General features: G+C 43.8%; 2 protein-coding genes across 2 annotated transcripts in view; both read right to left on the reverse strand.

The window, feature by feature from the left end:
- LOC119464495 (uncharacterized) overlaps window positions 1–24,099 on the reverse strand; it is a gene marked incomplete at its 5' end in the record, with an annotated part of 143,195 nt that overhangs the window by 60,708 nt on the left and 58,388 nt on the right.
- LOC119464500 (protein dispatched homolog 1-like) overlaps window positions 17,047–24,099 on the reverse strand; it is a 116,221-nt gene continuing 109,168 nt past the window's right edge. The window contains 1 exon segment of the mRNA XM_049655829.1: window positions 17,047–18,675. The gene's annotated coding sequence lies outside the window, so the exon portion shown is untranslated.

Consider the following 24,099-nt stretch of genomic DNA (forward strand, 5'->3'; position numbering starts at 1 on the left):
CCGAAGAAGTCACCTTCCTTTTAACATTAGGAAAGTTTTCATTCATTCTTCAAGGGCTGAAATCACCTACTGACCCAGATGGCATGTGAGTGTGCGTTCGTGGTTCCGATTTTAATTCTCTCCTATGTCATGGACCCTTGCGCAGTGCGGCTCATGGGGTCCTAGACCGAGGACTCCACCCATGCCCAGGGCTCATCAAAGGAGGCTGTGGTTCCCCTTTATTTTAATAAATGTTTTCTCTCTCTCTCTCTGCCTAGATTCCCTGATGTAGGAGATGTTAGATCAACCGAGACCCAGAGGCCTTATATTAAATAAATGTTAAATCGTTTAAATCTTAGACACCTGCACCACTCATGAACCCACCGCTCTCGCTTATTCTGCCTAGATGGCAGCACAGCCTCGCATGCCAGTGGCTTCACATGAACTAGGACTCTTACTTTCCTATTCCCACCAACTTTTCCCTTTTGCTGGTGGCTCACAAACACCATCACTCTGAAAAACTCTCGTTGTAGTTTGCCAGGCAGGCCCGGACATGGTGGAGTATGTCCGGGCCTGCCTGGCAAACTACAACAGAGAGAGATTCTGGGTGGAGGGGCTTGTACATACATCAGCCATTTCTAGTGCACTAAAGTATTTTAAATGCGAAGCATTTCTTGGCTAACATTTGCTACTTTGACAGTATCTATCTATCTATCTAGCCGCCTACGTCTTTGTGCTCTCATGGTCGTTTCGTTAACTTGGTATGTACCAAAATTGGCATACTATGACAAGCGTATGTGACGAACATAAATGATATGTCATGACATGCGTGTAATGTAGGTCATGAAACAGCCGCCTACGTCTTGGTGCTCTCATGATCGTTTCGTTAACTTGGTAGGTACCAAAATTGGCATAGTATGACAGGAGTGTCTGACGAACATAAGTGATAGGTCATGACATGCGTGTCAGGTAGGTCATGACAATGACCTAGCGAGAAAGATAAACACTCAAAAACCAATGAAATGGGTTCGGATGTGGTACTAAGTGAAGGAAAAGGCTAAAGGTTGATTCTCAAAGTCATAGTCATGAGCATGACTAAGGCTTCCGCCTTAAGTTCGCTTAGGCGAAGCTAAAGGGACTGGTGACACGAATGTCTTGATATGCGTGTCATGTAAGAGCAGCCTACGTCTTTATGCTTTCATGGTCGTTTCATTAACTTGGTAGGCTCCCCGCACATTGCTTCGCATAACATCGATTCCCACAGGGCGTGCGATATGCTGGCTTTTTATCTATTAGAGGTTTACGAATAGCAAATTTTTATAAACAAATACGAATATTCGACATAAATGAGCTTAGAATACTGTCATGAATGCTGAATATTTTCTCATTTCTAAACAAAATGAAATATAAAGGTAGTGTGGGGTCTGTTTAAAACAAGCGAAGGCTTATGCGTTATTTGAAACATGCAATGTCACTCATAACCGGACCGGAAATATGTAAATGAGAAACAACTGAAAGCTTACCGTACCTGGTGCACAATGACATTGACAATTACGAAGCAATGGAACTGCCCCTCACCAGATGCTTGCAGAGTGTTTGCGGTAGGAGCTAAGAGTAATGCTTCGGCACCATACACCGGTTTCCAGGAATGCAAACATACAAGTAATAAAGGCAGCAAATTGAGATGCTTTCTAAAGGTTAAACAGTCATTTAGAATTCTCACCCCTTGCACCAGTCATTCTCCCTGTGGACTCTGCAAGTGTTGTTATCTATTATAGTCAAACAGAAATGAATATTCAAGCATTTCAAATAGTGAATTCTCAAAAGTGAACACAAATCAAACAGGAGTGACTATTCGATTCACATTCAAAATTTTGAACAGTGTTCACACTGCCCTGATATCACGAGCACTCTAAGTGCATTCCTTGAAGGATGAGCATGGTCACCGACGAAGATGACGACAAGCTGGCCCTGGCTCGAGCTGTCAGCTACATTAGTCGGCACTGTAATACCTGTTGTAAATATGCCTATCCTCCGTACTGTTTGGGCATAATTTGCATTCCACATCCCTCGCAGCTCAAACCAAGTGTAGAAGTGGACATGTGGGAAGAATGGGTCAGATGGTGCAATGGTGCATATCAAACTTTGGTTCTTCCCAGCCATAACTTCTCTGCCCAGCCTTGCCAAATGGCTTCTGGCCAAGACGTGTGCTTATCTTTTCATTGCTCCTGTTCCTGACGCTACACCTGAGATAGCTCACTTTCAATGCATGGCCATACTGTGTAAGGCAAGCTCGCATTTATTGAAACTTCTAGGAACCACAGATTTTGTTTGGATTATGTGGATCAAGAACTGAGAAAATCCCCACAGTAATGAACACAATGCGTTGCTATATCGGTCGACAAGTTGGGCTAACCCATGCTGACCACAGAGCTGCTGTCAGTGGCATGTCGAGCTGTCAAAAGCAGAAGCATTATTCGAAGCGAAAATTGTGGCGAAAGCAGAAGCACTGTCGACATGCATACAACACAAAATTATTGTTCGTATATGAGTGCTATCACTAGTTGTTTTATTGCGATAGCAATTATATGGACACTTCAAGCGGATTTCTGCCGTCGGCGCCGTCGTCGGCGCCGTCGCCGTCAGGTTCCCTATAGATAAAATCTTCGCCGCGCGCCGTATGCCCAAGCGGAAGCGTGCGGGGACGCGCGCTATCACGTAGAGCAAACGCACTCAATCTCCCTCGCGCAAGCAAGGAAGCGGGAAGCCCGCGCCGGAGGGAGCGGGGGGGGGGGGCGCACTTCTACTCTGCCAACAACCGCGCTCGTCGCTCGTCCGCACCGTCTCTTATCTCCACACGGCTCTGACCTTTATGCGCCGTGCATTCGCCGCTCAGTTTCCGTTGAAGCGATAGACCGCACGTACCTTCACCCGCAGCGCCGTATGGGCTTGCTGCCAGCGTTTTGACAGTCGTTGTCTGCAATCATTCAGTGTGATCTATTCATGTTTGTTTGTGCGTGCTCACACCACGCTTGTTCATTCAGTTAGTAATAGTCGGGCCACATTTTCCAACGCACGCTACACATGCAATGCTGCCCGGATCGGCAGTGCAGCGCTACAGGTGTGTCACTTCGCACGCGCTGCCCACGGGAACCACTTCTCATCAACACCACCGTTTCACACGCGCCTTCTCGTGGTCATCGAGTCTATCTTCATGTCGGTCTACTTACGGCGCAGCACACCTGCTTACTTAATCAGCTCATGTTTACTACAATTCACATTGCTACCAAAGCCGCTCACCTTACTTCGTATGACATTGCTGTGTTGCTATCGCATTCATTGCTTCGCCCTTAGGGCGAAACTGTGACATTTTTTTGCTCCACATACTACGAAGTAGTCTTTATTATTCGTCTAAACTATACGAGGAACGCGAAGAGGAAAACAGCGGTAACCATCTCACTCGATTGTGGACTCTTCAACCGCGTTGCCGTTATGAGTATCAAGGGAGAGATGTAGAGCATACAAAACATATCTGGCTGCTCAGACCCCAACCCAAACCAACCTTTGCTGTGTGTGTTCGAGGGGTCATTGCAGCGAAGAATGGAGCTGATGAAAGAATAAGTATTGTGGCAGGAGCCATGTACAAATGACAGTGCGCGCTCTTCCCAGACAGCCAGTTGCAAAGTGATATAAATGCAACACTATCGGCACCACATGACAACACATAGATGGTGCAGCAAGCTTGTGACCATGGAAGTTTCTTCCTTTCTTGTGACATACCAGACTAGCTGGGACAGCAGGTGGGTCATGGAGCAGGAGAAATGCAACAAGCTGAAAGTCGCAGAAGAAAGCCTTGAATTGTTTGAACAAGAAATCTTTTAGAATTTCGCTGATGCTGGGCGGAATCAAACTCGCATCACACAGGTTTCTCAAACGCAGCAGAATGCTTTAGTATGCTGCACCACAAATTTTTTTTCTTGCATAGTATTTATTGTATTAAGTGTAATGCCATGTGCACGAACTGTACAGCCCACGTTGACAACCTAAAAAGAACCTATGAAGCACAATGTGCACTTTGCAGCACAAAAAAAAAAAAAAAACATCACCTATGATTACAATACTCTCTAATGCGAAATTTGAGTGCAGCTTTATACGTATTTTCATTTCGCGGTATATTGGCTGGCGTTAGCAATCTGTCTCGTGCAGCACTTTGCAGACAAAGCGAAGTGTGGCGCGAATGCCTCGCTAATCAAAATATCGCATGAGGCAGCGTGTGGGTGACGCGTGGGCGCGATTCATAGCAGCCGCCTCAGCCAGACCTCCCAATGACGCGCGCTACCCTAGCGTCATCTCGTAGCCATCGTCGCAGCAGAGCCCGTCTTGCGCGGCACTACACTTCTCACGCTTTCGCCATACCTCCTCCTCCGCTGTCCTCCTTGGGCTCTCTTTGCTATCGCAGTCTTTCATCCCCCGCTGCGCTCCGCGTTCGCTCTTCCATCCTTAGCTGTGCTTGTTTGCTTGGTTAGCCGACAGTTCGCAGCAAGAACGGGCGCCTAAGAGCTGCGCTCTAAAAAAATACAAACATTTTATTGCGATAGCAATACATCGAGCTGGTGAGCGCACGCGTTTTCTCACGTGAGGAGAAGCGGGGCGTATCTTTTCCTCTACCCGTAGCTGCGCATAGCTGTCCGCGAAGCCTCGCACATACGCGGGCCACTCACCGTATCTTGAAGGTAATCTGCGGTGGGTGCAAAGTCTAAGGCCGAGTCGAGATGGCTGGTGCCTTGATGCGCGCGCTGTATTCCCGCGCGCCTAATGATGGAGATCGGAAAATCTCAAGTTTTCGAGACGCGGTGAAGTGTGTGGCAGCACGAGGCATTCGCTTCCCGTTGCCAGCGCTCTTCTTCATGCCAGCGAGCATGTGACAGCGAGCACTCGTGGTCATCGAGTGAAATCTGTTCGTGTTTGCCTGTGCGTGCGACACCATGCTTATTGCAACAGCACGTGCATAGGAATGTGTGTGTGCGCAGCCTTATAGTTTTACCTGCATTAGAAAATTCGCTGGATGCAGGAAATGCAAGAAATTGACAGCTAATGACACTGCTCACTGGTGTGTTAGTTGCTAAAGAAATGCAAATGCATAAAGTTACATGGCAGTACCTAATTCTTTTTGCTATTTTGTTTACCACGAGTTTATATAAATGTTTCCCCAAATGTTCCAAATTGAGCAGTTGTTTCGCGCTCTGTTACATGTGTGTCCCGTCCTGAAGTGCGGGTTTATCTGAGACAGTAGACAAAAAGAATTGGGTACTGCCATGTAACTTCATGCATGTGCATTTCTTCAGTAACTAACACACCAGTGAGCAGTGTCATTAGCTGTCAGTTTGTTGTATTTCCTGCATCCAGTGAATTTCCTAATGCTGGTAAAACTATAAGGCTGCGCACACACACATTTCTATGCACGTGCTGCTGCAATGGTGTGCACCTAAGCAATGATTATTTGCATTGTATCATATGCAAATACTACTATAACAAAGGGACAACAACATGACCAAGAGAACATCAGAACAATTGCTAGAAAATAAACAACCCTGGGAATATTGCAGTAAATTTGTCACTATATCTGTGTACTCTGCAATTTGAAAATGCACTAGTTTATCATGTTTATGATAGAAGAAAATGCAATATGAATGAGGTGTTTGTCATACACAGGAGAACACACAAACACCGCTTTCCATGGTTCTATGCCTGCTAAGAAAATTCCCTTGATGCAGGAAAAAACAGCTCACTGACAGCTAATCATACCATTGACTGGTTTGTGAGCTGCGAAGGAAATAGGCATGTGTGGTTACACTGTTATATCTTTCTTTATGTTGTTCATATTTTTAACACCTGCACATAAATGTTTCACCAAATCATATGAAATAAAGAAATACAGCTGCACTGTGCGTGATGTGTGTCCTGTTCTGGTTATTTTCTGCATTGTCTTTGTGCTACAAAGCAGCACATTTAACCGAAACAATGTATAATCAAGAGTCGCCCAATTTTAGCATTTCTCCACTGCAATTGCTCCGTATATGGAGGTAGATAACAAAGCAATAGGTGTGATTTGCAACTGTATGTGTATGTGCCGTCGTAAAATAGATAGTTATGGTCAGTGTGTAGCAAGCTATATTAGTGATAGCTACAGCATTATAGTATGTTAATACCAATATCATGTTAAGAGCAACAAACAAAAAGCAGTTGTGCTGTTGCATTTTGGTTGGCTATACTACGTTACATTGTAGACGTGCAGATTGTGGCACGTAGGAAGCAGCACTAGACAGCAGGTAGATAGCCGTAGATTACATCATTGCAAATCAAACATGGCCCTGAGGTAGAAGTACGAGTCATGTGGATGTATTTATCTCTCTCTCACTAGCTCGGTTTCGCTAATTCAGAAACAAACCAGGCTGCACTGCACTTGTAAAGGTGAACAATTTGTTCATGATCTAGGCTACCCTTTAACTCCTGTCACCTCTATGCCAGCTGTGAGAGTTGACCCAACACAGCAAAATTCAGCAGTTGCTGTCAGCCAAGTTCACACTTTCGTTTCGTTGCCACATTCAACCACAAATGTAATGCACCCAGCACAGGTGCAAAAGGACAGTTGCAGGTTTTATTTGTCACCTTGGCATGGGTACCTTTCGTGGAGGCTGTCAAAATGCCTATTCAGTGTGTGAATACTGCGTTAAACTGATGTTATCAAACCAAATTGCCTCGCTAAGTTGAGAAAAATAATGCATTTTCTGGTATAAGAAACGTCTTGACGAGTGGAAACACGAGCACATGTCACTTAAATCAAGGTTTTACTGCATCTCATTTCAATGTTGCCAACAGAAAAATGAACAAACCTACTGACAGGCATTGCTTCTGCCTTCGTGAGCATTTAATTTCACTTTACACTGGCCATGATCGAAATGCTGCACAATAAAGGACTGCATAGACTTTTCTGGTATGTACAACGTTTGTCTTTATTCGTTTTCTTCAAAAGACACAAACTCTCTGAGCAGGCAGTGGTATGTACAATATATATCTGCAGTTTTTTTTTTTTTTTTTTCCAAGGCAAATATTTTTTTTCTCTCTACGTGCCCCTCTGAGAGTTGGCAAAAATAATCTTTGGTGACAAGCAACAGTTTTCTTTTGCCTTCCCCACAGTAGCACCAAAATAAATTGCTTCACTCGCATCTCAAGAGCCACGTGTGGAATTGACAGCCTGTCCATACTATGAGAACATGCCCAACTACTCGGGTGCTGGGTGGAACAGCCAAGGATGGAGAGCTTGTACGCGAGGAACACAAACTATAAATTTTGACACAAAAGTACTATCCATCGCGATCAACGTGAGCAACAAGGCGAAAGCGCTCGCGCGTTGTAGCTTATACTGAGTGCGATAGTACCACAGTGCACAGGCGAGGCATTTCATAGTCTTGGCACAGTGGAAACCTTCTGGTGTAGACACATACCAGAATAATGATAAGCATGGACATGAGCAGCAGCGCTAATACCAACATCTTGTGATGCTGTGCTTGAAGGGACACACCCAAGAGTGACGCTTAGTCACTTTGGACTAGTAAAGCATTTTTTAGAAACTTTATTGTAGTTCACTTGGTAGGGAAGGGTCTATCGCTAAGCGGAGGAAATTGATGTCACACTTCTGCTTTTCGAATCTCGCGCTGCGTCAGGGCAAAGCCACAGATTTTAACCTCTTTTCTCTTGTTTGGGCTGTTTTGGTGGGATGAGAGAGAAGTTCTTGAAACTTGCTTGGATGAGTCCACAGTTCCTTTAGAATGCAATGTAGCCCTCCCTTACTGGTAAATGGTAAAGGAGGACTACATTAAGCTGACCTCAGAGGACGCTGTCAAAATCTGTGACGTCATGACAAGCTAATGCAAAAACTTCGAGATTTTGTTTTTTTAATCAGCCAATTGTCGCAGCAGGATGAAAGTGGCTGCCGTGTTATTAATCCTTTAAAGCCGAAACATAAAAATAATCAAAGGAAATTCTTGCTTTTCACCAAAATGTGTGAAATATACTAAGGATAAGGATATTCAATGAAAAGAAAAAAAAATTTTTCGGAAACTTTTTCGCCAATAGGTGGTCAACGCCAGGCAACAGCACTTGAAGTAAGCAGAACTTGTACACAATTCTCATCGGATGTGAAAGAGAGGTAGGTGTATGTTGCATTTCCATTACAATACCTCAGGAATACCACTGCAGCAGGGGATTTCTCATGGGTCTTTTTCCTCCTGACCATGCTTTTAAAACAATTAAAGCAAATCGCATGCCAATTTTTTTCCCTCCTTGTTCACTGTTTCTGCTTTAATCCTAGTAGCGCCACTTGCTGCCTGTCACTCAGTGTTGGCCGAAGACATTTAGCCAGACACGCTGTACTCAAAGACAAAACTCAGCAAGAGAAAAATAGAGCATACATTCCCAATATAGCTTAACGCAACGTTCCTCATTACTGTCCGTTTAATGGAAGTACAAAGAGCCTTTACTGCGTTGATCAAATCTGTTCCACACGTCCACTAGTGAAAACATGCGAAGAGTGGACCAATTGCCAAGTACAGAATTTTGTATCTCATCTCTTTTGTATGGGAGAGTCATATTGCAGCCAAAGAATAGTTGTTGCAATTTATAGTTGATTTCGGTGCTACAAGATGTCACCACCACCAGTGCTGCCATTCCTGGATAGGCCTTGTGGTATTTTGAAAACTCCCAGACGCCTAATGCACCTCTCTAAAACCCTCTATTATCAGACAAACAATGAGCAAATCAACAGTAGTTCTTGGGTACTGCCTGTCCGATTCTCTTCTCTCTCAACAATTTTCTGAACTGCCCCTCCCCCAGTTGAATTTACAATAAGTTAACTGAATTTTTGAAAATATAAGCCTTGGTCAAGGTAAATATTTATATCGAAATCCCAGGCATGCTATTTGTTTTTTGCTAATTCCATCTCTGTATTAACCAAAATTTAAAATGCTTATGCCAGACAACGGGCGAGATTCAAAATAATGTATGCAACCATCATTACAATGCCAAATGCCACAGGCAAAATTATGTTTTATCTAAGGTTGCCATCACTGTCCTGCCAAAAACTGGCAAAGGGGAGAGTACGGATATGTCAGCGTTAGCACTGGGTAAGCAAATGTCAGGAGTTACTAAATAACAGCTAAGTTGAGATATAATTAAACGTTACATAACTTTGAAACACTTTGAAATAAAGTGCATTTATAATAATTAGTACATTAACTGCAGAATTTACCAAAGCAGCGCTATTTGTGGAATTGTCAGGCCTATCTATAGCCGCGTTTACATGAATGCGACAGAATGCGACAGTAGCGAATCGCATTTCCTTGCGCATCACGAGTAATGCGATGCGCCAGCGTTTACATGTAGCGCATCACCCCTGGTGCGCTCGTGGCGGCACACGCACATCGTACGTAAAGCAGCGCTTGCAGACGCATCCGGCGTCCGGCCACGCCGCATCTCGGCGAGCGCAGCAGATCCACACCAAATTGCATTGGTCAAAATTCCTAATGCGATGCGATCGCGTTTACATGCGCTGCCAAAGTCGACTTACGCGTCTCAATCCACCCCTGCCTGGCGCATTAATGTGACGCGCTTTCCTAGCGCATTAGCCCCGTTTACATGGATGCGATGCGCTAGCAAGTTGATGTGATGCGATGCGATGCGCCAGTTGTCGAATTCATGCAAACGCGGCTAGTGTCCAGCGAAGAAGGGTGGTGAGATTAGAAAATTTGCAGGCACAGAATGTGTTTGCCAGCTAAGCACAGGGCAGAGGCGTCACTGTAGATCTCCGAGAGAGGCGTTTCTTTTGCAGTAAACTTCAATAGGCTCATGATACTTATTCGTAGTACTAGAGGAAGATAGCAGAGCTAATAAGAGGCTGTATAGGCAACATGCATTGCTACTGGACACTGCAAAATATAAAGTACCCTTGCACTTTTGCCAAAATTTACATTTTAGAGGTCCCATGTATAAGCGGCATTTTTCTTCTTTACTCTGCACGGTGAATGTATTCTAATTGCCACCTCGTGGGCACTGAAATAATTGCAAATACATGTTGGTCAGGTGGTTGAAGCAACAGCCAGCAAGGTTTCCAAAATACTGGTCGTGCCAATCAAACAACGGACAAATGGCACCCCCAGCCTCACCTCCTGCAGAACTTGAGAACAGGAAATTCGTATGGTATTATATATTCACTACAGCAAAGAAGTCTTGAGCATATCCTATTTGAAACAGGACAGTAATCTGACCAAAAACATTTCGTGCGTGACAGTCATTGCAGTCATTTATGCTCGATATCTTGTTGTCACGTCTGCTCATAGTTTGGCACCCAGATCTGGCCAGCTTAAGCAAGCAGGACATGTACTGCCACTGGCCAATCGTCAAGATTTCCAAGTTTTTTACAGACATAATGCTCCGACCATTTGCACAATATTGCTGAGAAGCATGCGCCAATAGATTCTATGCCTCAATTGCTAAACCTATTTTCTTGTGCCACATAATATTTCAGACATCTCTGCAACAAGTGTAAAATCTAAACAGGCTACCTAGTGAAACATGTTCTATTGAGGTTAGTTTTTCCTCCAAAAGTGCTTCACTCAAAAGGTCGCACTTATTGACAGGCAAGCTAGGAACTGCCAATTGCCTTTCATGAAAAGGTTTGAACAATCGTAATTACATGAGAGAGATGCGACAACGGTCGGTAAGCAATAAACACGTTACTCTCTTCACAAAGCGTCAGAGGTGTAATTCAAAGATGAAGCATATCATACTGCTTTAAAGTTTAAACTACTTAACAAGTCAAGATCACCACCTTTGAATGCAAATTTGCTGGGTTAAGCAAGACTGGAATGGTTACATTTCAGTACCTCACTTTTCTATAGCAAGCACGCATCATACATAAACAGGTAATAGAGCCACTCAGAGACAACAAATAATTGTGCGTATCACTGAAAACAAGCAATATACTATATAGCATGTCTTCATCTTGGTGACCCGTCCTGGAGTCTATGACAGTTTCAAAGGAAGTGACACCAGTGCACACAGCAGTAATAGTTAATGGCAATAGCATTTTGTCTTTGGTAACAAACAAACAAACAAACAAACAAACAACAACCAAACAAACATACAAAACGTAACAGTCACAACACTCTTATCATTGGCATGAGAAAAAGTACTCTTGCAGTATCACCACCATCACATCTTGTGTAGATACAATCTCTCACTAAGCCTGACACGGCTACATGTATTACGGGAGTCTCTTTGAGAGGAAACACACGGCTGTACAATTTTAAGTGTACATTATGTGCACAAACGGTAGCGAGCATTGATCACATACCACAGTGAGCATAGTGGGTAAACACAGTTTGGCTCAGGTTTTACATGTGTGTGTGTTGTGCATGTAACACTTGTAGTGAGAAAAAAAAAAAAAACGCACAGCAAGAAACGTTTGGGTGGAATACAAACTCCCTGTGTATGCCAGCGCAGGCGAGCAACCAGAAGGCGTCGCAAGCAGAAAAGGTGGAAGGGGATAGATGGTCATCATTATCAGCCTAATTTATTTATGCCCTAATCAATTATCAGCCCAATTAAATTATGTACACTGCCAAGACAGTGACACCTTCCAGCAATCTCCAATTATTGTGTCTTGCGTCAGCCGACTCCAATTCTAAGCTTGCAAACTTATCTATTTCCATGACACCTACCAAATTCGCCGCCGTCCACGACTGCGCTCCCCTTCCCTTGGCATCCATTCTGCAACTCTTGCAACGTTCTGCAACAACATTGGTTATCTGCCCTATATGCATTACACATGGCCTGCCCGACTCCATTTCTTCCTAATCTTCACTAGAATATCGGCTACCACTGTTTACTCTCTAATTCATACCACTGCCTTTCTGTTTGTTAATGTTATGCCTGCAATTTTTTTTCCATTGCCCGTTCTCAAGCTTCTTTTTTAACCTGCACGTTTCTGCCCAGTATATTAGTACCAGTACAATGATTGCAATCAGGAGGAGAGGAGAGTTATTCCAATAAGGTGCGCAGAAATTTACAAGGCTGAAAAGGTTTCACGCGAGAAAGAATGACCACTCACATGATCGCAGCTATGCGACAGTAAAATGGGTCTCCTAAATTTATAGCATTCTGCATAAGTCTGGTGGACGTTATGTGAGAGTAGGTGTTACTGTCTGTGCACTCAAAAAGGGCACAGTTTCATGGTTGTTTTCCATGAACTCCTTGCGCATCCCATTTGCCAATCAGTCACAAGGTTCCAACCACCCATGCCTAGACAACTGCTTGTTGAATTTGCCAATCTTCTTTCTCTTTCGTTTGGTTCAATGTTCTGATATTTTTTTTTCTTTTCAATTGCAGTTTCACTAACGGGTCTGTGTTTCAACAGGTGATTCCACTGCACTCTGGCCAATAAAAGGCCTTGCATTATTAGATTGTGCCTGAGCATTGGAAACGGGATATCTGTATTTGCTGGGCACGTGAAATGAACGTACGATTTGCAGTGAACAAATCAAGCGATTACAATATTTCTAAAGCATATTTAGTTCACAGTCAGCAATGTTCCAACATTGCAGATAAAGTGGGCCAGACAAGCACTGATTGCTGGTGTTGCAGCAGTTTTAGTTCCTGCAAGTAAGAAGTGCGGATTTCCCCCACTATTCGGGATGCTTTGATACCAGTCCTACCAACCATAGGCAAATTTCTCTGGATATGGAAATTTTTAGCAAAGTTAAGGGAAAATAATCTAGATCTAGGGAAATCATGATACATTATACCTAGATTCCCAGCCTCAGCTATAATTGCAAAATAGAGACTACAGCTGGTATGGACGCCTATTTTAAAAAATTATTCATAAGCATATAATATTTAGAGCTATACCGAATTTTTACAGTCAAACTTGTAAAAGCCTCTGCATTAAAAAAGAAAAAGAAAAGAGAAATGTCTTCAAGCTCCAAAAGCGCACAGAAGCTGACTTCATTTATAAACATTATGTTTCTTTTTTACACTTTGGCTTTGATTGGTCTTCATGCAAATAAATACTGGTGACAGTATGAAAAACGCAATTGCTGTGAGATCACTTTATGGCTTAGGCACACTGACTACACAATGCAAAGCTTTAAAACGAATTTAGAAAACAAATCTGAAACATGAAATCAGTAGCAATTTTGCACAAAACCCAGCATAAGTTTAACTTAATGAAAGTGTACCAACGTACTGAAAAACCGCATGATGCTTGCAAAAGCCTAGAGAAACCTAGAGAATTTTTCGTTATTTGAGTTAAGGAAAACTGACTCTGAAAGTTGGCACCACTTCTTAGCACGCAAGGTCATGTAAGCTAACCTCCACCATACGGAGCATGCACAGTTACACCAGGGCATGAAGTAGGGTCATCTGGTGATGAAACGTGCAGGCTTTCAGCACTAGTGCTCGGTAACCACGGTAACCATTATGTTTTCAGCCACCAGATAGCGCAGGTGTCCAACAGGCTTCAGGCTGCCCAGATCACTTCTGCCATTATCTGGCCATGGCAGAAATTTCGAGTTTTTCCTCCAAAAGATTTCTTGCTCTGCGATTTCCGGTAAGTGTAGAAACAAAGCGGCACATCAGTGCATCTTAGGCAAGTTATTAGCATGCCCACAGTCAGAGCAGCATGACGTAATGCACATGTAATTTTCACGAAACTTGGCACAGTAACCACTTTCAATAACATTTACAAAAGAAATTAAAAATAAAAAATCTAGGGCAACTAAGCCATGTTCTACAACTAAGTCACATGCTTCTAAGCGCAGTTCAACACACAACACCACCAAAACGTACTACTGTTCCTGCTGAAATCAAACTCTTGTGCTACAAAACATGGCACACGTTACTATTATCATTTGCGGCTAATAAAAGTAGCACTACTACCGCTGAGCAGGGTGGCTCATAATCACATCAACGACAGACCAAGCTTTGCAGCATAATGTAGCATGCATGCACATAACGAGACAATGTGGCTTGCAATATCTCTTGCGTGACAGCTGTCAGCAGGCAATGAGTAACATACACAACTGCAAATATTGGCACCATTTCTCATGGTGCTAAGAGCAACTGCAGTGTACAGCACCGTATAATGTACATGCAGTTCGCAGCGATAATGAAATGACATTCCGAGTGGAGCTAACTCTATCACCACAGGCAGTACGCATTGAAATGCACCATGTTGTTTCACACAGGCAATGATGCTTTTTACACAAGCTATCCCGTGGTATAAAAGAGCAACTCCGGCAGTTGTTTTGTTTTGTGTGTGTGAGCAGGTGTGAACGAAATCTCTATCATGCTTCCATGGTCTAGCGACGGTAACAAAAGGAATGTTACCAGAAGGAATCAATACGAAACCTTTAATTTTCTTAATTTCTAAATGCCATTATATCAAAGTTGGTGCTACATGCACATTTTTAATGACGTTAAATATTGTAATGACGACAGTTGCAGTGAATGCAGTTTCTTTGCCAATCATAGTATCATCCGAAATGTTACTTAGCAGGTTGAAGTTCATTAGGTGCTGCTAAAGAACAGGCACATTTTATGCAGGATTATTTGAGATTGCTTCAGAAATGTGTTTATCATGTGCAACCTGCTAACTTGGGGACAATATTATGCACTCAACGGCTGAACAATTTGCGGGAACATGGTATACTCAAGTGGCATTAAGTTTTAATGTCGTTATGTCTCTGCGGCACCAGGCAAATGGCATAAATTTTAGGGCAACGAGCCCTAAAAGTTAATCTCATTACTTGTTCGCGTGTGGCATAGGTATCGCTTAAGTTGATTTCTGTATTATGTAGAGTGGATTATCTTGCACATGACAAAAGGCACAAAGAAACTTAGAACAACAACTTCTTCGACATGGCAAAAAAATTGCAGGAGTTGCGCTTCAAGCTTAGTGAGATTCAGGCTTCAGTGAACATCTTGTAGATTAACTGACATTAAATGTGTGCCTTGTACAGGTGATGATGATTGTTAATATGAACAAGCACATGGCTGACCTTTGCACGCCCTGAAATGTATGTACAGACATGGAAATATCTACAGTTTCAGCCCTGCTGAACTCTGGAAGCCTACTCTGCATGTCGCCATTTGGCACATCTAATCATTTTTTTAACTTTCAAGTGACAACTAGCTAACATTTCGCCAAGGTTAATTATAATGAATGTGGTGTAATACACTCGTCAAGCTAATGAAGGCCTACATTTGTGTACATCCAACAAGTCATTTACAAAAGGATTTTTGACAAGGTTGTCACCACTGACGTTCTACAAGTGCTAGAAACTTAACTCGGTGAAATTTACATGAACATTATGAATAACAGTGTGTCCCATTACTTGGGACATTATCACACGTGAAACATTGGCCAAGCTGTACTGCTTAGCTTTCATACAGTCCACTGACTTCGCTTCATAGAACAAGCACTCACACAAAGCACAATCTTGAGCTTCTCTATATAAAACAGTGAAAAGTAATGCATGTTCTCCATATGATGTTCTTGCAACACAAGACACATTTTAGCCATCTTGGAGAGGTACTACAAGTTTGTGGCTTGCTCAAACCTAGGCCCTGAACTGTATTCCCCTCCCAAAGAATCAGACTAAATTTTGATAATTTTGTTCTGGACTGTGTGAAGCTAACATCACTCTAGCAAAACCACTTGCTTTAATTCCAACAGTGAGTTACTGTGTTCTGCCAGCAATGAAAGTGATGACTAACATATAGCCATATCAAAAAGACAGCCTTGTAAATCTCAATAAAAGGAACCTCCCAACAAACCAGGAGCCGGTATTAGAGGTAACTCGTTCACACATCTGCACAAAACATTACCCATGTTTTGTTTTTTTTTTTCCAGAACAGATGGTTCAAGTCAACAAAAGCCAGATATTGGATGACTCTTACAGGTTTTGTAAGGCTCTGTATGACACAAAAGCATATTTTACATATTTTACAGCAAAACATAAGATGAAACCTCGAAAGTGCATAACAGATGGCATTGAGAACATAAAGAGATGAGAAAAACATGACAGGCATCTTCAGGTGCTGTCGACACCCATGCCTTTTTTGTTTCTACACATTACCAATGACACCTGTAGCATAAACAACTCTCTTGTACAGTGTTCATGTACCAACTAACCAACTCTAAACCTTTGCTGAATTGTATTTACAGGAACAAACTACTGCTCGATGGCACTAGACTCGGTGCATTATACAAGGTGTGACAGACACATATGTGACGACCTTTGAGGAGGTATGCACAGGTTTTGCCACACAAGTTGTGACTTTCAGGTGCTGCTGCTCACTTTGGAGAGACACACAGAAAAGAAGACGCGTGCTGGTTAACACAGTCTGTCAGCTGCCTGTTACGCAAGCACGTGACGCAAGCATGTGACATGACAACCCAGCAGACTGGTAGACATCGGAAGCACAAATGTGACATGTCTTGACATGAAATCTCAGAGATTTGGCATTCATGGCAGCAGCGGCAAAATATAAAGCTCCACTGAACGCAGTCCACTGCGTCACATGACGGCAAGGGTGACGAATAATGGCGCAAAAGAGTCACAACACCATGTTGCGAAATTACAACTTAAGTGAGCAGAATGTTCAGTACCGATGGCAGCACAATACATAATACCCATCTCTATGCATCCATACATCATCCACACACCATGTGACAGGCGTGACAGGCAAATGAGCATAAGTTCTGTCATAGAAGTTACAAGACATGAATGTTGGTGAATTACGCAAAACAAATAGCACCGAAAACTGCTTGCTTTTGTATAGTTACCCCAATGTTCAGGTTCGTTCAAACGCCTCTTACAGTTTTCAAGTGGCATTTAACAGTCATCAAAATTTCTGAATATTACACACTGGCAGCATGAGATATTTATAAATGCTGCAGTATGTCCTAAAAATGGGTCAGCTACTTCTGCACTGACAAGCTATGTTTCAATTTAAATTATTGAAATTACCAGTATTATAAAGTCAAACAATGTGTCCAGGAAACTATTTTAGTTGAGTTTAAAAGCTTTTATGCTTTACATAGCTGTAAAGCTTATGCAAGCTTAAGCTGTAAAGCTTGTAAGAAATTTCTCCAATGTAGGCTTTGTTGGGTCCATCAGCATGAAATGTTTAGAAACAGTTGAAACCATTATTTTGTGAAATGTTTTGAAAAGCCTACCAGCATAGAGAAGTGTGCTGTGTGCAGTGCACAAGGGGCCACATAATTAGGCTTCAATGCAAGCGCATCTGTTGACTATAGTTAAGTCCAGTTACAAAAGCATATGTTAGTACTTTGATCACAAAGTGCTGATCTTACTTGTGATGTTCACACAAATGAATTGTAAACAAATGCTAATCAACAAAGCAAGATTCTTACGACAGCTAGACAATCACAAACTGCATCTCCCATCCCTAGCTTGTGGGTGCCTGACACGACCTTGTGCGTGCAATGTTATGCATCATAAATATTCATGTCTCATTTAGCGATGTGTGCACAATGTGCATGTAAAGCTTTGTGTCAGTGGAATGCTATTAACAGAAATTAGCAAACTTTCAGCCACCAAGAGTGGCTGCAGTGTCAAACACATTAGTTTGGTAAAAGAATTCAGAATATGCTTGCTGCTCATGAAGCTTTTTTTTTTTTTTTTCATTCGCATTGTGACTGGCTGAAAGTAAAAGCTTATCTTTCTCATTTGCAACATTTGGCCGCAATGCTCCCATTCACTCAAAATGAAAACCACAGACAGTTGCCGCTACTTCACATATAACATTACGGGTCATCATTAGCTTACTCTGACTATTTACACCTTCACATTAGAGTGTAATTAAAAGCCGAGCCACAATATTTGATCATTAGAAAGGCAGTCACTAATAAACTTCTTTGCAATCTGCTGCGTGCTGCTTTGGCAACAAAGAACACTATGTACATGTCAAGTGGTCACACTTTGAGCGGCTCTGTTGCTGCTGGTTAACTCAAAGAAGAAAGCAAACGAGCTGGCAACGAGCGCCTGGGCTCGGCCGTGAGGAGTTTCCAGTGTCCTCTTCCCTCTAAGGCGTTTTTGTTCGTAATATGTGGGCAAGTACTTCTGTGAAAACGCAAATGCACACTCAACTTCCTGCAACAAAGAGCTTTTTCGACCACTGACCTTAGGAGAGAAAACTTGGCAACTCAGTACAGGCCTAAACCAACACCATGGACAATACGAGCACAAAAGTGAGCGACACCACACAGCGCTTGTGTTGTTGCAATCGCCTTTGTCCTTGCATTTGCTGTGCTATTAGTTTTAACTGCTGACCCTTGCTCCGACCGTGTTCAACAGTTTTCACTGCCTCCTTGTGGCAAGCATGACCCTTCTTACTTTGCTGTGTCACCTTGCGCTGAAGCTTGAATTATCCATCAAGCAATTCAACTCTTGGGGGTCCTGCCTTTGCCATCTTGCACAATATAGCCACCGTTACATTCATTCACACAATGCTTTCGAAGATCTTGGTCTCTTCTACGTTGTGCCACTTAAGCAAACAATGTCACATTTGTGATCGTCAAATGCATGACGCATCACTGCAGCTCTCAAACTATAACTGGCTCTCACACCTGGGTAAACAGTGTACTGAAAAACAAGCCCCTGGCATTAGGGTCGCACGAGCATTTTGACAAATCTCTCTTCACGGCCTTTGTTGTGGCACTTAAGGGGCCATAATGCCAACGCCTACACCATCCACTTGGAGGATCCCTTTAGAAATGCAGGAACAATCCCTGCGTTTCTCTGCTGCCATTTTCCCAGCAAGGTTTGTCTGTCAGCAGCACCGGATCACACGATGGGGTCATCGTGAATGTCCTCGTCGGCCCCACACACGATGGTCGATGAACTGGTGGCCCCCGACACGTGGCGCGGACTCGGGTCGCCGTGAAATGTCACACTCACGACCGGAAGGCTCACTTTCCGACGGGCGCCGTGAGTCCTTGCGGCCGCGGCAGACAGGCTCCCCGAGCGCTGCCTCGCCTTCTTCTGCTTCTTTTTGTTGCCGTTGCCGACTCGGTTCACTGCGCCGCCGCCATTGAGCGCGGCAGCGAGGGTCAGCGGCTCGAGCTCGTGGCTCTCGCTGTGCACGATGGCGGCGGGGCAGCTGGCACTCGAAGTGGACAGGGTGGACTCGGAAAGGGTGTACACAGTCTTGTCAACAGGTGCTGGTGATGCACTCTCACAGCAGTGCAGGCTCGGGTAATCAAGCTGCAGCTGGCCGCGCTGTGGTCCGGCGACGCTGAGCAGCGAGTGGAAGAAAAACGTGGCGTACACCCACGAGACGACTGTGATCAGCATGAGGAATGTGCCCACTTGGAGGTAGGCGAGCACGAACGAGGGGAACATGAGTGCGCCGGCCAGGAAGCTCGTCAGGGCTGCCATGGTGACGGGGCTGCCGACGCGAGACAGCGATTGAATCACTGAGGTCTCACGATCCTGCTGCAGCCAAGTGGGGAAAGTGGGGGCAAATAAGACTGGCGGATTGGCAATACATAAAGGGAATGTACTTTCTTCAGACAAACTTTCCTGAGCTAAATTTTTGATGAGCTTAACAGTTGCGGGACTTTTTACCTACAGTGCCCTTCTATTAAACTAAACTTCTAATGAGACAAGCAGATTTCTACAGTCCCTTAATGTCTGCCTCAAAAGGCGCTTACTAGGGACAGAGTTCACGATGTCAGACAGTGTAAGGCAATGAATGCTTGCGCACAGTCGTAGCCAACATTACAGGGCACATCTAACTGCCATTTAACCATCCAGTGGTTACTCGACATTTACAAGGCTGGTAATTCAATATAAAGATGTACTGTTGACAGCAACATTCCACATACCACCCCTTACTCTTCATTAGTATATGTGATAAAGCAGAAAAACTAACTCTTCACATAAGGCTGCAACTGAAAGGACTTGCAATAGCAAGTTAAGACCTCTCTCATGCACCATGCCACTGATGTTATGTTCTTGTTAATCAATCACCCCTTCAAATGCACATTGACAAATTTGGGCTAGCAAGGTGCAGATACTATGAGTTTCAGTGAAGCCTGTGTTTGCTGCCATGCTCATTATGGCGTCATTTAGCATGCAATTGGCAAATAATACCTATCACCTCCAAGATTTAAGTGCACAACTTTGTACATTCTCCACCGTTTTTGTTTTACTTTTCGTGTGCTTAGACATATGACACGCCAAAAGCTTCAAACAAGATGACATGAATAAGTGCAAGCCCCTGTGTTAACTTGCTATCACGAGTAAAATTCTGAATGAGTGCACATCTCGGAGACACACATGACACACAGAAAGGCTTCAGACATGACTTTCACAAACACTATAAACATTAGGTATAATTTGCGATCACAAGTCAAAAGAAAGAATAACAGAAGATGCTCTGCATGGCAGGTTCAACATGCAACGACATTCAACGCTGTGAAATGGTATTCACCACACCAGTTTGACAAAACCTCTGAAGCTTCTTCAGAGCCTTGCTTTGTGCTGACAATCATTCTGGGTTGCTTTTATGAAGATTAGAATGTTGTTGCATGTGGTTACTTGCACGGTTAGTAAGCGCGGATTATTAGGCATGAAAATTTGTTTTTGACCACCTTTCATTTTCGGTATCAGACTGTGCTCTTGAGTAACCTACCTGTGCACCAAACAATGCATGTTAAGCATAGATGTATTGTTAAGCACTGCACACATGCTTACCTGCGCTGACAGACGATAGGCCACACCGTAGTGTATCGTGTAGTCAACGGCCAGGCCAATGGCCACTGACACTGTGATGCTCTCCAGCACATTGAGCCGCCACCCCATGAGCACCAGCGCACCCACCGTCGTGCAGATGACACACGCAATCGTGACGATGGCGTACACGCTCACGAGGAGGTTCAGCGTGGTCACCAGCAGGGCCACAAACGACACACCCACCGCGACGCCCATGGCGACCAGCGTGCCTTCTGCCAGGCTGCTCTGGAGGTCGTAGAACTCGAGGTCGCTGCTGAACCACCCGTTGCGAAGTCCCGGTGGCGCGGACTTCATTTCCTGCTCAATCCAGCTTTCGACGCGGTTCCAGAAGTTGCCCATGTCGTGGTGTGAGTGGGAGTAAGAGTAGACGCTGTCGTACTCGAGCACGATTGCCCGTACTGTGCCGTTGCGTAAGAAGCGCGGTCCCGCCATGCCGGGGACGAAGTAGTAGCCGGGAGACTGGTGCAAGCTTGCGATGGCCCGCCGCAGGCAGAGGCTGAAGACGTCCCTCGGGTATGGGAAGTGGGAGGACTCGCAGCAGGGAAAGCGGTTGGCCTGTGAGTGAATAAGTGAAGACCAATGTGACAGGTCCAGCAGTTATATAGCAAACTACAAAGATGTATTATTTGAGCACTGAATTTATATTTTACTACTATTATTATTAATTATTTTGTAATTTCACACCACTACTCAACCAGTTACCACCCATTATTGATTGGGACCAACCAACATTTAGTACCAATTCCAACACAAACATGCACGAACTTAGTCTGCTACTACAACTTACCAGGACAGGAAGCTTTATCTCTAACAGTCCTAATTGATGGTGGGCCTAATACATATTTCTATTAGTCTACTAGCAAGCACCGTGGCACTAATACCAGTTACCTATATAGATTAGTACTAACATGTACCCAGTTCAAATTACTCTAGGAGAGATAGGAAACTAATAAGCAACTGCACTAGACAAATACTACAAAGTTCTATCAAACTAACAAATATCTTATACGTCAAATACAAAAACTTACTAGACTAACACAAATGTGAATTGGAATTTTCGCTAGGGTGTACTAGTTGGTGACCTAAGGATGCGCCAGAAAATACTCCAGTGTCCAACTCAAAGAGAATTAGTGGAGATGTGCCAGACGATTACATTTACGCATTTCTGTGCCAACACGGCAAAGGTGACCGTTCACTATTGGCATCCTTCGGGAACTATGTTTTGGAGCACAGAGAAAATAAGGGCAGGCACTGTGCGGTTTTGTGGGTGGAGCTTGCACTGAATCCTTATGTTACCATCAAGTTTTATAATGGCTCTGCCATGGTCGTCAATGGCAGAACGTTCATCTGCAGACCAAGTTCAATGCATGTTCATGCCAGCTGCTTCTAGACAGTTGACTACAGATGTGCTCTTTGGGAAAATACAAACTAGCGGGTAGCAATTTCCAGAAAATCGCACGGCTGAGTCTTCGTAAGTCATGCATTTCAGTGTGAAAATGTTGCTTTGAGTGGGATTGCTGTGGCATGCTTGTTTTCTTTCTTTGATGCCTGCCTGCTTTCAGAAGTGTGAATAGCGTGATTGAGCCATGGCAACCCTGTTATAATAATGGGATTTTCTTGGCACTTAAGCAATGTTGTAAGGGGGTTCGACTGCGTGACGCAATATCACCATAAACGTTGTTGCATTAGAGGAAGAAAAAAAGTCGCTGCACGCACCTGCTTGAAACTGTCGACACACCGCCTCTCCATCCAAGACTTGAGTGTCTCGATAAAGCAGCCCGAGAAGAGGACGCCCAGTGCCGAACGATGGAAGCTTTGTGCCCGTAGCCGCTTGCAGAAGGATAGCAACCACTCTTGCGACGCTGGGTCCGCAACATCGAACGCGGGGTCGAACACCACGGAACCTTTGTTGGAAGGGTCGAGGTAATCGCCTGTGTCCACAGGAAGCACGCCCCAGATGATGCGGATAGGCAGTCGATGGAATGGATCCTGCATTCAGGTGATGTGATGAGCAGAATCCTTTGATAACCTGCTGTTTGAGCTCAAATTGCCTGCTCTTGTGAGCCTCTGAATTTGAGTTGCTATGTACTCGGTGCCATTTTGGTGCTCACACAACCTTCAAAGGGTGGCCCTGATATAGTTCACAGCAATGCCCCTCTTTACTAGCGTCATGTGAACAGTTCGAGATACCCTTTCTTTAGACTGTGGCTGATATCTCCAGCCACAGTCACCAACTCTCAAGACTGGGATGGTGCATTACAATTTTTAGGGCATATGCCTAGTCTTCAGAGATGTTGGAGTTGTATAGGGGAGGGGGCAGTGTATTAACATGACAGTGATCTCTGCACTGTACAAAATGTCATGCACATGTAGGATTTCACAAAGTGTTGCTGCCTAGATCTGTTCCTATATACATTGGCAGAACTAACGTTAGTCTGCAACTAACAATATATATATATATATATATATATATATATATATATATATATATATATATATATATATATATATATATATATGTAAAAGCTGTGCTTTGCATTCCCCACTGCATTTTGCTGCTCTTTGTCTGCCTATCAGCAATGGTGTACTATCTGCCACAACTAAAAAGTACCATCTTGCCCTAAACTGCTGCTGCAATAAATGTTTTAGGACTACTGTTAAGGACACAAGAAACTTGCGGATAATAATTTACCCTGCTCCGTGCCTTCTCGAACCAGAAGCGCTCCTTCAGGTCAAGGTCATAGCGCTCGAATAGGTGGCTGGCACTCAGAACTTGAAACTCGGGCGACTCGGGCAGACGCAGGCGTGGGTGGACAAAGATGGCCACCGCCCCACCAGCAGCCACCAGGGTCAGTGATAAAAGCCAGAACCACCGCAGCCGAATCACGATGCATGGCAGGAGTTTGTCGTAGAAGACACGTGCCGCTTCTGCAAAGCTGCATCCAGAGTCAAGAAGAAAATTTGCATATATTCACTATATTGAATCACTAGCCAATCACCAGTCGCTGTATTATATATTTATAAGTGTATGATGAAGTCTGTTTTCAGATATTTGGTGGGATAGGCTTGATTACCGGTGGAGAGAATAAAGGACAAAGTTTGGCTTCTCCAATTTGCACAAAAGCTGCAATACTGATATGTCAGTGTTATTTTCGAAATTTCAAAGTATTTTTCATACTTGGCCAGTTTCAGTGCAGAGATAGTTCTCAAAACTCGCTACGTTAAGTCCGATTCCCTTAGA

This window comes from Dermacentor silvarum, chromosome 9, assembly GCF_013339745.2.
Source record: "Dermacentor silvarum isolate Dsil-2018 chromosome 9, BIME_Dsil_1.4, whole genome shotgun sequence".
Lineage (NCBI taxonomy): Eukaryota > Metazoa > Arthropoda > Arachnida > Ixodida > Ixodidae > Dermacentor > Dermacentor silvarum.